This window comes from Phalacrocorax carbo, chromosome 10 (assembly GCF_963921805.1).
Source record: "Phalacrocorax carbo chromosome 10, bPhaCar2.1, whole genome shotgun sequence".
Lineage (NCBI taxonomy): Eukaryota > Metazoa > Chordata > Aves > Suliformes > Phalacrocoracidae > Phalacrocorax > Phalacrocorax carbo.
The window spans coordinates 6450242-6468037 of NC_087522.1; the positions used below are offsets into that span (position 1 = coordinate 6450242).

General features: G+C 54.7%; 1 protein-coding gene across 4 annotated transcripts in view; it reads right to left on the reverse strand.

Annotated features, from left to right (window-relative positions):
- The window catches only part of ELFN1 (extracellular leucine rich repeat and fibronectin type III domain containing 1), a 111315-nt gene extending 93854 nt beyond the window's left edge, over positions 1 to 17461 (reverse strand). For 2 of the 4 annotated variants that reach the window (XM_064461589.1, XM_064461591.1), the window contains exon 1: positions 17260 to 17461. The gene's annotated coding sequence lies outside the window, so the exon portion shown is untranslated. Of the gene's footprint in view, positions 1 to 5485; positions 5705 to 13805; positions 13998 to 17259 lie in introns of those variants that run through there. The other 2 variants (XM_064461590.1, XM_064461592.1) reach the window with 2 other exon arrangements.
- Between the last annotated feature and the right edge of the window lie 335 nt (positions 17462 to 17796).

The following is a 17796-nucleotide window of genomic DNA, read 5'->3' on the forward strand; positions in this document are numbered from 1 at the left end:
GAGGAGATCTCTTGCCCATGGGCACTCCAGGGAGAGCATAGGTATCTCTCCACAGTGGCAGCCTGGTGACTCTCAGTGCAATAGATGATTTCATGACAAAAGATGCTGAGAAGGTGCCAGAGGAAGAAGGGAAACTGTTTTTCCTTTCCTTTTGATATACACATGCTTCTGCTGGCACTGGCTTCTGGACATGTATTTCTCTATGCTCAGTGACTGCTGAGCATGATAATATAGAAGCGCAGACCCAGGCATTTGCTGTCCGTGGGCTCCACTGTAGATCAGCAGCACAATGAGGAAAAGGCTTATTTGCATTGCCGTCATTCGGTATTTGCAGCAGTATGCCAAGAGCACAGAACGGCCACAGTAAAAAGTATCTGATCTAACCTTCACACCACACACCTTCCTGAAGACATTACCCACCATAGACCTGGCATCAAATCCTCCCTACCAGCCCTCCAAGCCGTCCCATGATGAAAAGGCAATCGAAAGCACCTCTCAACTGCCCAGAGCGCGTAGCCAGGGCAAGGTGACAGCACCCAGCACTGTCCCCAAGGTAGGAACAGATCCTGTGACATCACTCGAGCCACCATAACCCATGTCAGCCCTTTGGCTCCTCTCAAACACATCAAGTGTTCTGCCCTCAGCTATGGAGCTGGGAAACACCAGGAGAGCCTGGAAGACGAGCAGTTATCACACATTCATCACCAGGAGCGAGAGCACACAACTCAACACGAGTGTCCTCCATTGGCTTCAAGGGCACCAACACATTGAAATTCCCAGCTGATTCATGGCACTCATTTGTACTTTCATCACAACCATGGCCAGGAGCTCTGCGAAGGCTTTCCTAGCAAACCCAGGAGCTCTTCTAGGACTGGCAGCATTGGTTTTCATCCATGTAGTGCTTTGTAGCTACTTCTGGAGCAGAGCATGGGAGAGTGATGGAGAGATTTTAGCTATTTATAAATTAGAAGAGTGGTTTACATATTTTAACAGGAAGATAGAGGAGATTTTGCTCAGAATAAGGGCTTTTTTCCCTTCAGTTTTTCCTAAATTGCTTTCCTAATCATTAGTACTTCTTGCCACAATGAACAACCGGGCAATTCCATCATATTACCTTCAACATACCATGGCAGGCAGCTAATGTTATCAGTCATAAATCACATTCCTTTCAATCTCCATTACATAGGAAGAGTAAATTTATTATGATGCATGTGTCATTACACACCAATGCCTTTCCATTATCATATAACTGGATACCCCCAAGGTTCATAATTTGCAGTATAATAGTAATTTTTAAAGAACCATTGATAATCAATAGCACTCAGCATCCCTGTCAGGATCATTTGCAAAACAAATAACAACACTGATCTCAAACAGCTTTACAGGAGGGATATTTAATCCCCATGAACTGCATTATACAATGGATAAGCGAGGAATCCTAGACTATGTATCATGTATTTTCCTTGGATTAAATATCACTTCGATCAATGTTGCTACCAGCTGTACAATGCTGCCTGTGTTTTCACTAAGTAATGCTGAAGTATTGCCTTACAAATAGACATCAGCTATGTGCCAGGCACCAAAACCACATGGCAACTCCATGGGGTGTGGGGGGGGCGGGCAAGGAATAGGGCAGAGCGGTGAGTTAGCTGATGTGATGCTGCATAAGGAGCACACAGCAGCAGGCAATGTTGGGAGCACAGAGGGCTGCTGGGGACTCCCCAAACAGGGCACTGCTGGGTTGAGGGGTTGTAGCAGACGTTTGCCACGGCCACGACAACTGCCCACAGTCAAGTGAGCACAGGCAGTGCTCAGCCCCGTGCTTGCGGGCCCAGGCCCTGGAGGGCTGACTCCAGCAGAGATAATGCTCCCTGCTGGGGTGGGTTTGCTCTGCAGAGCTCACCGAGGCACAGACCTGCCCTCATTACCAGAACAGCCAGCACAGCCTCCACACCAAAATCAAATCACCAGCAGAAGAAGGTGCTGGTTTCAGTCCCTTGTCAATACAGAGTTTGGGTTTAACCAAGTTACTACCTATAATTCTACAAAAGTGCTAGGTAGCATTATTTAATAAGAGGTTCAGCAGTCTGCCTCATTAGCTAATGGGCAGACCTTAAGGACAACAAACAGAGGCTCGATTTACTTATTGCTTTTCCTTTTCCTTCAGCATGTACCGCCAAAGGCTGTAATTGGGAAGGTAACTTTGTCCTGACCGCCCCTGCCCTGGCTGCAGTCAGTCTGTCTCAGGTCCGTCTGCAGCCTGTGTTACCCTCACATCCCAGGTTGTGACAATATTCAATGGAGCTTTTACATATAAAAATCAAGACAGAAGCAGCTGACCCAGCAGGACCCCATGCAGCCAGTGCACAGAGAGACACTCGTAGCAGCAGCGCTGACCCATCCCCATGTGTACGTGGCCATGCCACAGCCCTTGAGCCAGCCCAGCTGGCACCCAGCTCCGGGCTCCCTAATGAACTTCTCCGAAGTCAGATCAGAGAAGTCAAGACAGCCACCTCTGTGCTTCAGCAACCTCGCTATCAGGGAGCCCGAGTTACCTGTTGCATGGCCGAGAGCCAGCCAGCACATGCATCTTTCCTTATAGATGGTTTTCCCAGGCATGAAATCCACATTTAAATTTTCTACACAGGTTTCTGCTTCTTTGGAGCTCTCCAGCAGAGCCGTATCTCAGTACTTGCAGCTGGAGACACCTTTAGCAAAATCGTCATCTCCTACTGATGTGGAAAAATTCATGCATTTCTCTCCCCATGTAAGCATGGGTCTGGCATTCACAGCACTTCCCAGCGATAAGCCCCAAATTGCTCATCGCTAGAAAACCCACACTTTGGTAAGGACAGACAGAGTCAGGATTTTAAAAAAAACTACCACACCCTTGGACCCTAACTAAACACTTTAGCTGCTGGAGATTACAGCATCCTATTTAGTGATATCAGAGAGCATTTTCCACAGAAGAAACATGTGCTTCAGCCTGGCTACAAGAAGCCAAGAAAGTTATTCTGGGAAGAAGAAGAAACCCACAGAATTTTGCATGTTTTGGTTCATTTTTAGACATAAATGTGTTTTAGGAATGGGGTTAACTAGAGTGTCCTGGCAGCCCTTCCTGCTCAGCAGCACCTCAACTGGGCTGCACACTCCTGCGAGCTCCTGGGCTGCCCCAAGGAAAATGCCATTATAGAAAATACGGCTATTTTTAAAGGTAAAAGGACAAATTCTCCTCCCAGTTACACCACTGACCTCGTGACTCTCCACAAGGTTGAATAGGCACAGCTCTGATTTGGGGCTATTTTGAGCATCCTCTGGAGTCACCAGGCACCCAGCAGGCAGAAAGCAGAGGAGCAGGATGAGGCCCTTGCCTCCAGACCCAATCTGTTAATACACCCATAATTTTCACTGACTACAGGGTAAAATCAATCCCATTTAAGTAAAACACTCTACCCAAAACCAGCCAGCCAGCCCAGAGCTGGAGAGGGCACAGCTGCTTGCCCCCATATAAGCATGGCCCTGAGTGGGGCTGACATCCCACTGCTATCCCTGCTCACTCGCCCCCACCACTTAAGCATTACACATGCACACAGAGTACAAGCTCATTCAGGGCTCTTCCACAGATGAGATGCTTAAATGGTTTATACATTACTATCTCTTTTAACTTAAATACGATGGAATTGCTATAAACTGACTTGGGCTGACTTGATCTCCCCACTGCTTTTTCTTTTTTTATAATCTTCCACCCGAGTTTCATCAGGCTGTCATCCAGCATGATCTTAGAGCTTCAGGAGCAAAATCCTTGCAGGTAAATGGATGGAGACCTCTAAGAAAGCTCAGATGCTGCACAGTGATGAGGAAGCACCTTTTGCTCTCTCTTGAGCGAGCATCTGGGCTATGGCGCAGCTGAAGAGATGTCACGTATCAAAAGGGACGCAAAGCCTGGACTTTCTGATCTGTATTTGCCCAGCTGGGATGAGCACCGCTTGCTTTGGCACCTGACCCAACCTGTTTGCATCACCCTTTTCGGGAGCTGCTGCTCTCACCCACAAGGCAGCAGATGCATTTTAGTTACTGGTGACACCAGTAAAAGCAAGACCCACAGCAATCTCAGGAAGACAAGACAAAACCAACACTTAATTCTCTGCTGATGTACTCAGACACAACCCAAAACCTTAAAGAGCACCAGGCAGGGAGGAATTTCCCAGCTCACATGGTCCAGTGGAGAGCCTAACACAACACTTGGGCTTTCATCCCACTGCCATGCCCAGCTGCGAGTGTCCCAGGAGGCTGCACACATGCACTGGCTTCATTAGCAAACGCAATAGAAAAATAATGATCAAAGCAAGCAGCAATTCTACCCAAGTTCACCCCCATGTTCTCACCCTGGAGGCCAGGGGACCCAAAGCTGCTGCCCTTGGTGCAAGGGGAAAGAGGACACATCCGTGGGCAGGGAGGGAAGATGTCTCCTTGGACTGCGAAATCCTAAAGATGGAAAACGCTTACAGCTGTGTACGCATCCATATGCATAAGAGAACAGGCCCTGATCCAGCACATGCTTACGTCAATCTGCCTTCACCAAGATTTAGGAGAACATTTAAAATTAAGCAAAAATTTCCTTGCGCTGCAAAGCTAAGGACAAAGAAAGGAAATAAGACTCATGGTTAGAGCAGAAGCAGGTGTCAAAGGACTTAGTCCCAGCACAGGCTCCAGCACCAAGGCCTCGGGTAACCCTGGGCATGTCACTTCACCTCCAGGTTTACCCGCAGCTGTCAGCTCTCCAGGCATGATTCCCTTTACCACTATAATGGGCTCTCAGGTGATCACAGAAAATCTGATGAGCTTTGAAGGCTATTTCCCATGTGGTCCCCATGGCCAGCTCTTGACATGCTGTTTGCAGAAGAGCAGGTCATCTATAACTCAGCACCTCCAAGGAACCCCACAAGCCCTTGCTCCAAGGAGCTGCTTATAATCTAAGACACAGAAAAAAGGATTTAAATATCAGGATTTGCAACAATACTTCAGATTTTGCTGGCTGAATATAAAGACAACAGCATTTCAAAATAAATGCGGAGAAAAGCAAGATCAATAAGTAAAACACTAATTTCCCAACCCAGCCTAATTAAAATGAAAAGCATATTACTCCATTCACCATCACAAGTGCCAGTGCAAAAAAATGGGGGCAGTGTCTTAAGGGCTATACAACACGATACTGCTTTATGGCTAGTTTTTTAGTAAGATAGGGACTGGAAAGGAGGGGAAAAAAGGATATCAGAACAGGAACTAGTAATCCTTCATTAGAAGAGAGGGGGAAAGTCATGCAGGAAGTTTAGGGCTTTTTCTTGTAGCCAATACGCTATTTAGAGAACCTACAACTGATTTCACAAGTGGAGAGGATTTTAATACAGAAGAGGACATTTCTGCAAAACAATTAGTCAAGCTCAAGATTAGCAAACTGACCCACGCAGTAAACAACGTGACATACTTTGATGGGATGCAGGTGTTCACTTTGTGAGCATCTCTTGGGGATCTTTTAGAATTGCATCCCACAGCTTTATTTCTCCTTCTTTCTTTAAAAGATGAAGCAGTTACACAAACTCCACAGCCTGATTTCTGCTCCTTTGTGAATTGGGACAGCTGTTGAGACATGTTGATTTATTGAAGTTTTCCTTTTACTCCTCTGTAGTAGATGTTCTCCAGAAGCAGTTGCATTATTCCTGTGCCCGCACAGTTCCCTAGACAAGGTAAATAGGAGCCAGGCTGAGTGAGCAACACAGGATGGGCTCAGCTGAGTGTCCCTCCCCACCCAGCCCGTTTGTACCTCACAGTTTCAGTCCTACCTGCCTGCACAGCAGAGCCAGGCAGACGCACAGCTCAGTCCCATGCCCACCTGTGTCCTCCTCTGCAGCTCAGTTTGCAAAGAGCCTTTTCCTAGCACGGAGCAGGTCCCTGCAGCCTCCATGGACAGAGGCTCAAACCCAGACAGCATAAAGTTCAATGGTGCCATAAAACACAAGGGTAGGTTTGAACTCCTAGATTTTAAACAGGAAGACACTTCCAGCAGCTCTCCATCCCCTTGGGCCACACACCAGACCTTGCAATTCACTGCTCAGTGCCACCTTTCCATGAGAAGGTGGCTGGAAGTGACATTACTGCAGTGCCTCCCTCCATCCTCGGGAGTTAATCGGCTCAGTGACACTAGCGGTCACATCCCTCATCCTGCCAGCCCTGATGGGTGCCCTGTCCATCACCCTCACTACATCTGCCTGCAGTGTTTGTACCTGCTGCGCTCTGAGCGGGGGCAAAACCAGCACAAGGGTTGCAGGCTTCGTTTCCAAGCCACATCCTGGAACAGGAGTAAAGCAGTAGGTATTTTTATACCCCAAATCATAAGTTCAATACTATTTTTTTTTTAATCATTGCCTTTAAAATTGTTAAAGCAATGCAAAATTCTTTTTGTGGTAAGTTCTCAGAAGGGTGGGTGGGAAATGCCCCTTCAGTGCTGCTACACACATACCCCTGCTTTTACTCAAGCAGGTCCAGGCAAAAACTTCCCAAAGTAATGAAAAGAAACTACTCCAACTCCTCAACTGTCACAGGCTTTTTTCTTGTGATCAGACTGACCAAATGCCTAGCCTGGAGAGAGAAGAGTTAATTAATAATGTCACAAGATGAGCACTTGGGCTGTGCAATTACTACCTCCTGCTAGAATACCTTGGTGAACCAGCAGCATTAACAGGACCAGCACTGAGCTGAAGTTGAGACATCTATCCTTTGACAATGCTCTATTACAACAACTTTATTTTGATGATACTGGATGATTAATGCTTACAGCCACTGTCATTTCCTTTGATAGATTTTGGGACTGTGGAGTGACATTTGTTCACCACACTGTTCTTGAAAAGCTACACTCATTGTAGCGTAGAGGAGAGAGATGCTTCGTGCATCCAGCCGTCAGCAACCAGACTCTCTGCAAGCTGCAGGTGGCCAGGACAGTTACTTTGAGGAATATGAGGTTGCTTGCAGAAAGCCTTGCCTGGTAAAGGTGAGAGGAAGATGTGTTAAGCAGCCAGTGTTGTAAGAAATGGCAAGAGTTTGTCTTATCCGGTGGAAAGAGAAGAGACTGTCGGTTACAAACATCACAGCCAAGAGCTGTAGCAGACTGTGCTGTTTTGCCACAAACATGTTGGAAGATCAGATCCCAAGCTGAGACTCTCCAGGGCTGAGTTGCAGCCATACCGAGCTCTCACAGCTGCTCTTGAAGCCAAAAAGCATCCAAAATTAGATCAATCAGTAAAACAAGACATAGACAAATGTCTTAACCATAGCATTAACAGAAAAAAAAAACCACACCCCAAACTTGGCACCTTAGCCTTTAACCTCTGTGACCCCAAGTTCCCCTCCACCTGTAACATGAGCACAAGAATCACCTACCTCACCCGGCTGTTGCAAGGTTTTCCTAATCAATCAGCACATTAATTCATGCAAAGCATTAGATAGACAGCAGATGGATGGCTTTACACAATAGTTTTTTCTACAGTGAAATATTTCTACTTAATTCTCTGCCGGCAGCTGCCTACCCGCTCCCATCTCACCGGCACAGAGTGGTCCAGGCTCACACAGGGACACCCACGAGGTCTGGGGCAGTGGGGTCTCCTCCAACAGTACCCAGGGCCATGCGGGATTCCCTGGCTGGAGACATCCCTTTCACAAGGTTTCTTACAGGTTTGATTTTCATCTTATCATATTTAAAAAGCTATCTCAGGAGCATAATGATTTTAAATTCACTCGCTGCCACAGTCAATCAACGGAGCAGTGGCGGCTGCTAGTGCCTCACTAGCAGGCACTGATGAATGGGGCTTTTGAGGCTGCATCGCTTGCCTCCAAGCAAGAGGAGAGCGTGGGCAACGGGTGGGGAAGAGAAGCAAAGCCAGAAACAAGAATTCAAAGGAAAAAACAGGGCAGGGGTAGGAAAGCCCGACCTGCTCACTGCAAACTCGAGACAAGTGTTCAGCTGCTCCTGGGAGGCACAGCTTGGAGGAAGCAGTCTTGGCTCACATTAGACTCCCTGATCTGCTATTTATCATCCTATATCTTAAATAAACCAGCTAATACATTTATTACAAATAAGTGTTAACACAAACTTGTCTTGTGCAGAAGACCAGACCCCTGGCCACCAGCCTCTGCCCTGCATATGTGCCCCGACCCAGCTTTCCCTTCCAGGAGGGGATGAAGGGCAAACACCCGAGAACAGATCTCAAAAGCATGTCTTCCCTCAGGACAAAGTGAGAAAGGGCACAGCGTTGAAGGCATTATCCCCCAACTCATCCTGTGCAGCAGCAGGCAGACACGAGCCCCGCTGGATGGCACACAGCAGCGCCCTGTGCCTCCCCGTCCTTGAGTAGCTTTGGGTGCCAGCAGCTGAGAGAAGCAGCCCCGTGTGCTCACATCCATCCCAGAGACCACAGAGGAGCGGGAGCACCCGTCCCTGCAACTACCACGAGTTTCCAGGTAGGGAAAAAGCAATTAAGTGCATGCACAAGTCGCCCTGCCTGGGGGAGCCCAAAGGGCCTAATCCTGCTCCAGCATGCTGCCAATCGCCACGCTGTACTGAGAGAGGATGCTGCTCAGCATCTGAAAGGAGCCACTTCACATCTGGGCTCTTTTTCTCCCTTTTCCTCCAGTTACAGGGTCAGACCAATGCTGTGCAGCCTGTGAGCATAAAAATATTCATAATGTGGAAAATTGGTATTACCAAAGAAGCTGCAGTTCATGGTATGAGTGTCACAGCTAGGTGTTACAAGTCCCACAAAGCTGAAAGGAGACAGGTCAAAAAATGAAACCGACCACACCAACAAAATAAAAGAAGAGGCAGTAAAAGTAAATTAATGACATTGCTCCAATTTGAGCAAACACTAATTAAGAATGTGTAATTGAATTAATGCATTATTTAGAAACCCCAGCAAATCCTGAGTGGAGATATAAATACATTATAGGGTTCCTTTGACATCGCATATATCTCACTCCTCACTACCCACAATTTATTTTAATGCCACCAGAATCTCCAGATTTATTTATACCCTCATCACTTACCACTGTTTTGCATTTATCCTGTATATCTATATCCTCTCTTCAATTCCACACACCCAAGTGCTCCATATGGGGCAGCAATGACCATTCGATAAGTCAAAGCTGTGTAATACATTAGCTCAGCTTCTCAGCTACTTCCCCTCCTTATGCCCAGTAGCCACAAGGCTAGGTCTAATTTGTTTAGAGCCCTGAAAAACATCAAATGCCTTGTTAAAAGACAAATCCATCTTCTAGAAATACATTTTTTTCTACAGCCTCAAGTGTCGGTTTATTCCCTGTTACACTGGGAAAGGCTCTGCACAAGCAGGATCTAAGCCTGGCCCAGAATAGGTTGAGAAACTGATATAATCACACCCTGGAAATTTCAGGAAAAGAGGGGGGATAAAGTCAGCCCCCAATGGCTTCACAGCAGGTATTTGTACCTGCCAAAGGTCCCAAGATACTGCATTTTCAGCTGGGACAGTTTACTAGTGCTTTGGGTATTTAGCAAGAGGCTTTACACACATTATTCTTCCCTCCTCCCGAGCTGTTCGTGGCGAGGCTTACAGTTCTTACTACACCTGCATTTCTGGCAAGAGATACAAATATGCCAAAAGGAATGAAAGAAATCCAGTGAAATTGCTTAAGACCACTGAAGACACTTGTAAGGAAAACAGCATGAGAAAATAACATGGGCAAATCCAAGTTCACACACACATATTTAGCTCTAGGAAAGGGAAAAAAGAAGCAGCGCTAAAGTGTCTTGTACTTAGGTATGAGCATATACCGTAGCAAAATATGCATGCTGTTTATAAAACATATTGGAAGACTTTTTCCTAAAAGATGCCATATGAAGTATAAAATTTTATTATCTCTGCCTGTCCATTTTACAAAGATATACACAAACAAGTTGCCAAATCTGCCTGCAGTTTAACTCCATTAAATCCAATGAATGAGTTTGGCCCACAAAAAACTCTGCACTCACTGTAATAAAGCTAAAAGCTGATAGTAGCTGATACAGTAAAACACATACATTTCCATACACTTATTCCTGCGGATTTAAAAATACAAGTGAGCTACAGAGATCGCCCTTATCCAGCTCCTAAAGAAATCCTGAAATGGGGGAGAAAAAACCAAACCTCGGAGTTTTCCCATCTGGTTACCTTAAGCTCAAAAGGGAGGGGGGGGGGGCACAGGGAAGACAGTGGGGCTGTGTTCATTTGGCTTTTCCCACCAAAAGCCCTGAACGCTTACGACGTGCGTATTTGAGCAAAACACCTTGCCGACAGTTTGGTCCCGAAATTGGGCAGGACCCCAGCCAGCAGGAACAGGGGTCACAGATCTGGACCCCATCCTGGGACACCTGCTTCTCCCCCACTGGTCCCCAGAGGGGAGAACGTGCTCCAGCTCCCAGGGCAGGGATGCGGGGTGCTCTGCTCCCTACGGTAGCTGGCCATGTTTTCATTTGCAGAGGACTTTCCTAATGATCAGTGGTTCTCCAGCCACTGGGTTGTCTTGAATTATACCTTGAACCACGGGGGACCACGCCAGGTGGTACAGAGGCTGGACCCAGATGACAGATTGTAAGCCTCCCTTGATTGATAGGGGGTTTTTTGTTTGTTTGTTGAGGTTTTTTTAAGTACATGCAGTTTTCTCTTAGGCTGCTGTCACCACCACACCAACTCCCATCTCCACCTCCCCAGCCACCTCCTGTGTCCCTCCAGCTCCCTTACACAGGCTGACATGCACCCTGCACCCTCAGTGCCAGTCTCTCCTGCCCCACATCCTCATGGTGCACAGACACTCCAGGTCCCCCTCACCTGGAGCTAACTCTCACAGCTCCTCTCTTAGATACTTATTATTGTTTGCTTCTGTTACAGGGATGTCTCAGGGACCCAAATGACCCTTGTGCTAGGGGCTATACACACATTCACCACTCCAGCAGCCAAACTACACCTCACATATCATTTCATGCTCTTTCTCTACAGCAAGCCCTTGCCACTCTGGCTGCCACCACTCTCCTGGGGGTGTGGCAGACATGGGACCAAGGCTCATGGTCTCCACTCCAGCCACTTCACCCCAACATCTCCACCCTTACCTCTTTCACAGCTCTGCCTCCCTCCTCACCTGCAGCGTGGGGCTGCACACAGCTCCGTAGCTACCCCACTGAGACCCACGCAGGCCCCTCCCCACCAGCTTCCTCTGGGCCCAATTTGCTGCTGACCACCACACCCAGACACTCGGCCCCGGTGCTGTCGTGCCGTTGGGCTCACTCAGACTCTCCCCCAGCCCTTGGTTCATAACACCAAAAAAATCCAGCAACCATCCCAGGTCACACCAAACACTACTCAAGGCTGCGCTCCCAGCTCATACCCCCCTCCAATCCCTGCAGCATCTTCCCCCCTCTGCCACTCTTCACCTCAAAACCTTACTGAGGGCTCCACCAGCTGCCTCCCCATCACAGACAGCTCAGAAAGGCACAGCCTACCTGCACCAAGCCCCACATCCTCACCTCCTGATACTCCTCACTGCCCTGCAGCAGCTCCTTCTTAAGTCCTTCTGCTCCACCAGGCTTCCCAGTGCCCTTTGCTCAGAAACTATGTAATCCCAGGCTTTTGCTACACCTGGGGTTAACACCAATTCACAGCCAAGCACTAGCAGCTGGGATGCTGCAGGCACTGCTGTGGCTCTCCTTGGCCTGAAATCACAGCCCTGGAGCAGCCGGCAAAGATACTCCACCCAGACCAGCGTGGCTGGGGGATACTCCTGGCCGCTGCTTTCTGTGTGCCTCTGGGACATGGGGCAGCACTGATGTAACTCCCTTGCTCATCCCCAGCACATGTGGGGAAAATCAGCATTAGAAAAAATTGCCCAAGGATGGGGTTGAGACTTTACACGCAGATGGGAGAGCACTGGGCTCTCCAGGCACAGACTGTGTGTCCTACCCCTGTCACAGCTTCTCTAACCTCAGTGCTACATCCAGAACTCAACTCTGAAACCTCTGAAGCACCGGCCACGTCCTTCTGTTTGCATGTGTTGTGCAATCCTATATTTAGCATATGATGAGAGAACTGAAATAAATAATCCATAGCTTATAATAATAAACCTTACACCTTGAACAAGCCAAAAGCCTGACCTTTCGTAGTTAAGCCGTCCTGGTGAGAGGTTGGATCTTGTGTTTTCTGATCATCAAACAGGAAAGCATTAGCCAGACAGGGAGAACAAGCTCTTATCTAGACCTGATTTCTCTCCCCTCCAGGGGATCCTGTAGGATATTTCAGTTCTCGCTTGCTCGCTGTATGACTCTTCCCTCCCCCAGTTGCTTGAAATCAGCCAAATTCACAATCTAATCTGGCCGGGAGTCAAAGGGGAGAAAAATCAAGTCCGAATGCAGTGACTACTCTGAATGGGGAATTGAAGCCAATCAGAAAGGCATTATTGATCCCTGCTTGGAGCACCTCGGTCAGGGAGGGGAAAGCGACGGGCAGCCGCAGAGCTGCCCACCGCAGCCAGCCGGGGCTGCCCTGCCAGGCCTGCAGCTTTCCCAGCGCTTGCCCGGGCTGGGAGCCGGCGCATCCAGCACGAGTTCCCTGCCTGTGAGTGTAGTCACAGAGAGCACACACCACCCCTGTGCCGGCACTGGCGAGCACCCACGGCAGGCGCTAGCCCACAGCATGCACTGGCCCACATGTGTGCAAGAGCATGACCCGTGTGCTACCTACCGCGGTGCGCCTGTGTGCAAGCACTTCCAGCGTGCATTGCCTTGGAGCGGACCCATCTGCGAGAGCAAGGCTGCTACATCAAACGGTGTGCGTGTGCGTGCGTGTGTGTGCAGCGAGGGCTACGTGTGCTTAGGCAGCGTTAGTGGGGGGCAGCTCTGCGCGAGAGCCTAAGCGCAGGCTGCAGGGCAGGGAAGGGGGTGTGCGTGTGTATGGATGTGGGTACCTCTCCCCGCCAGCCGCCCGCCTGCGTGACCCGCAAGCGCAATCCCTGCAGCAGGCAGGGGAAGGCAGCCGGGTGGCTCACCCCGGGCAGCAGGGCAGGTGCGGCGGAGGACGGGGAGCAGGCGGACAGGGCTGGGCTCAGCTCGGGGCATCCCTGGGTGAGATCCCGATGCTTTAGCCCGCGTTAGCGTTGGCTACAGGCTCCTCTGTCTTATGTAACCACAGCAGGGACGTAGCAGCGAAGGGGGGACCGAGATCGGGCGGAGAGGAGCTCCCCACTGCAACCTCTCCCAAGGCAAAGGGGGCCGGAGCAGAAACGGAATGCCCCCGGGGGGGGAGTAAATCCATACGCCAGGCCGGATAGTTGCATCGCCACCGGCTGGGCTGGGCCCGGTGCGGGGCTTCCCCGTGCGGGGCTGGTCCAGCCGCCGGTGCCGGTCCCCGGGGAGGAGCTGCCGCCCCGCTCCTGCAGCGCCGAGCACAGCCCCACCGGGCCGAGCCGGCTGCCTCCCTGCCCGGAGAGGGCTGCCCCGGGGAAGGGGCTCAGCCCGGTGCCCCGGAGCCCCCGCGGAGCCAGCGGGACGCGGGGCGACAGTACCCGGGGATGGGGGTCCTGGGAAGTTTGGGGAATCGCACGTTTTGCAAGGAGGCAGGAGGGAAACATCCCCCCTAAAAAAAAAGAACCCCAACCCACGCGGGGTCCCGGTGGCTCCTGTCCCCCCCCCTCGGGCTGTGCCCCCAACCTGCCAGCCCGAGCACCGCGGGGCCGTGCGGCCAGCGGCACCCCCTTACCTGCCGGCGTCACGTCTGCTGCTGCCTGCCCTGCTCCGGCTCTTCCTCCTCTCCTCTTTCCACCTCCTCTCTCCCTCTCCCTGCTGCTCGGGGCTCTTTATGGAGATTCATTCATTCATGCCTTCCCATCGGTCCCTCAGCATTTCCCTGCCTCCCGGAGGCAGAGCGTGTGACGCCTCGCCCCTTTCCAGCCACTTTCTGCTGTCACAGAGCGGCGCTGCCCCAGCCCGGAGGGGCGGCCGGCCTGGGACACGCGTGGGCAGCGACGGACCGTGGGAGCGTCCCCCAGCGCGGGGGTGGGCGGGGGCTGGGAACGGCACCGACGCGCCCTGGGGAAAGGCGGGGGGTGGGGGTGTTAAGGCGGCCTCCGGCGCCCGTCACCGGGGCGTCGGGTCGCCCCCAGGGCTGTCCGTACGGCTCCCCGCCCTCCCCATCCCACACCACACCGCTGCCCATCGCCTCTCGCCCCAAGCCGGCCCCTCCCCGGCCGCCACCGAGCAGCGGCTGCCGCGGAGAGGGCACGGGTGAGCCCTCACCCCCCGGCTACCCCCGGGTAACCCTCGCCCCCTCCCCCCGCTCATCCCGTCCTTCCTGCCCCCCTCCCGCTGCCCCCGCACCCGCGGCAGGACCGCGGGCCGCTCCGCGGAGCTCTGCCCGATCCACGCGGGTTTACAAAAGCGCTGACTCAAGCCCAGAGAGGAGCGGCTGAGCCCGGCGTGGGGAGCCAGGGCTCCTCGGCTAGCCAGCCTGCTCCCCCCAGGCCGGTGCCCCCCGCCCCGGGGCAGGACGCCCCCATCCCGGGGGCTGCTCCCTCTTCCAGGTCACCGAGCGAAGTTCATCCCTGCCCCAGCTTTCCCCAGAACGGGGGTCCCTCCCGCTGCACTTCGGGGGGGCTGAGGACACGCTCCCGGCCCCCCACCCCAGACAGCACCCCGCTGCCTGCACACCCCGCCGAGCTGGGGCAAACCGGGGGGTCTGGGGGTTGTAAGCCCTGCGAGGTGCCGGGCAGCACGGCGGGAGGTGCTCCCGGGGGGGTTATTTCAGGTGCTAAACTTGAGGAGGGTTGCCGCCTCTCCGCACAGACGCGGGGTTATCCTTTCCAGCCAGGCAGGGCGGAAAAATCCGCTTTTCCCGTTAAAGACACCGTGGGAAATTTGAAGAGCACCGTCTGGGTTTGGGCACTGCCGGAGCCTTCAGGGCGACTAACCGTTAATTTGGGGTGAAACCCCTTAAAAATGCTCCCCGAAGGGCCCCGCCCGCTCCCCGCTGAGCCGCGCCGTTTCCACAGGCGGTGCCACCCCCTTTGCAACGTTGCCATCCATGTCGATTAACGATCGCTTTATTCACCGCTGCAAACTTCTAAATATTTAATACAGTGCAAAACCGGCACCGAAACGCACGGAGCTGACGGGGCGAGGCGAGCTCCCGCCTGGGGAAGGCGGGAGCGGGTGCCTGGGCTGAGCCCGGCGGCCCCGCTGCCTCTGCCCCCGGGGGGAGCCTGTTGATCTCGGTCGTCCCGTGTCCCCACCCCGCCTTCCACTCCCTCCGCTGGGCTTTCCCGGGGCTGCAAATCACAGCCTGGACGTGGGCAGCATCGCGGTGCCCGCGGGCTGCCCGGCCCGGGGAAGGCAGGGATGTGCGGGGATGCGGAGGTTTATGGCCGGGAAGAGCTGAAGGAGGAGAGGAGGGTGCGGGGGACAAACACACCCGGGGACACGGGGACACAGCCCGACAGGCCGGCATATCCCCAGCACCGGGACGCTGCTACCGGCCGGGTCCCGCCGCGCACGGGTGGAGCAGCCCCGCTCCACATCGAGCGGGACGCGGGCTGGGGACCGCCGGAGGTTTGGGCTGTTTGGAGGGGGGCTGCCCGGGGGAGGGGGGGCTGCCCCCCACCGCCCTGGCATCCCCGGGCACAATGGCATCTCCTCAGCCGCGATGTCCGGCAGGAGCCGGGCGGGGGGGGGGGGCCTTGCACGGCCCCCCCTCCCCAGGAAAGGAGGAGCGCGCCCCAGCCCCGCGCCGGGGAGCGGACGGGACACCCCTCCTCACGTCGTCCCGGGGTCCCCCAGCCCTGTCCGGGCTTCATTAAAATACAATCAAGAAAATTCTTTGGCAGCTCCGGACGCGGTTTAACACCGGCTCCGCCGACTGGCGAGTGCTCCGGTCCTCCGGGATCAGCCTGAATTTGGGAACTGAGACGGAACTTCACAGCAACATCTGTCATTATAATTAAAACTGCAACACACCCACCGGGCAGGAACACGCTCCCGCCCGTCCCCCGCTACCTTTATTTAAAAAAAAAAAAAAAAAAAAAGGAAAGCGGCTCAAACTCTCAGACCGGCACCCGCCGCCCCCTCCCCGGGCCGCCAGCGCCACGGCAGCCGTCCGGCCGTCCGCCCGGCCCGCAGCACCGGGCGAGGATGCGGGGCCGGCGCCGTCCCGGGGACCGACCCCCGGCTGGATGCGGTGTGTCCCCCCCCTCTGGAGCACGGACACCCCCACAACCCGCCCCCCAGCCACCGCCGCCCTCCTCCACTAATTTTCTTTAATTAAAGCTCTACGTGCGGCACGGTTGGCGAGGACAGGAATAGCCGCTGAAGGAGCTCATTGGGGAGGCAGGTCCAGACTACCAGCGTGGGAATACAGAAGGGATTGGGGGAGCGGGCGGGGGCAGGGGGAGCAGAGCCAGGGAGCGGCTCTGACACAGCCCCCACCCCAAGGCTCGGAGCCGCCGGGGTTATTTGGGGTGGTGGGTGAGAGCCCCCCCCCCCCCGAACGCTCCGTGCGGTGGGGTGGGGATGTCCCTCCCCTGCCCCCGGGGGGACACTGCTGCCGCCGGCACCGGCTCTTTCCCCGGAGCACAGGGGCTCCCCGCTGGCAACACTCGCAGGGCGGCACGTTGGGTCTCCCCCAGGGCTGCTTCGGCTCGGGCGCACCCCGCAGGCGGTGGGGAGACCCCGAAATGGGGAACCCCCATGGGGGGAACACGGGCCGGGCGGCCGGCGGGGCTCCCTCGGCTCCACAGCCCCAACCCGGCCGGGGGGAGCCGCTCAGGGCCCGACCCCTCCTCGCACGTGGAGGAAGAGGGGAGCAGGGGAGGCTCCAGCAGGGCGTGGGGACCCCCCGCCCTCGGAGGGGAGGCCGCTCCCCCCCGCCGCCTGCCCACGGTCGTGTGCCCGCGCACCCCTCTCCTCCCCCCCCACGCCGAAGTCCCAACCTGGGTTGCAGCCGCGAAAAGTTTGGCGACACGGAGCGGCCACCGGGGGCTGCGCGGGGCTCGCCGGCCACCGGGGGCTCCCCGGGCAGCGCCGGGCGCCGCCGCGGGGGATCACAGCGGGCGGGGGCCGCGGGGCCGGGGCGAGCTGGCACCGGGCGCGGGGGCGGTGCGGGGCAGGGCGGGGGGCTCAGCCGGGGGCCGGGGGCACTGCGGCGGGGGCCGCGGCGGACCTACCTGCTTCGGCGGCGGCTCCCGGCGCTCGGCGGCGCGCCCAGCCCCGAGGCGCGGTGATGGGCGGCGGGCGCACCCGCGGCTGCGGCTCCCCGCGCCCCTCCAGGCGGGCGGGCCGGGGACAGGAGGCGGGCAGGGAAACGCAGCTGGAGCCGAGCAAATCCCAGCGCTGGAGCTGGCCTCCGAGAAGAGAAGGGCTGCAGCTCCTCACTGCGTCAGGCGGAGAGCCCTGCCCGTGCAGGCGGCGCCGGGCAGCGCTGCCAGGCCCGGGGGGCTCCCATCGGCGCGGCGCGGCTCGGATCGGATGGGCTCGGCTCGGCTCTGCTGGGCAGGGATGGGCTCGGCTCGGCTCGGCTCGGCTCGGCTCGGCTCGGCTCGGCTCGGCTCGGCTCGGCTCGGCTGGGATGGGCTCGGCTCGGCTGGGCTCGGCTCGGCTCGGCGGTGCGGAGCGGAGCGGAGCGGAGCGGTGCGGAGCGGGTCGGGCGGAGGTGTGCGGCTCGGCTCGGCTTGGCTCAGCACGGCCCGGTTTGGTCGAGCTTG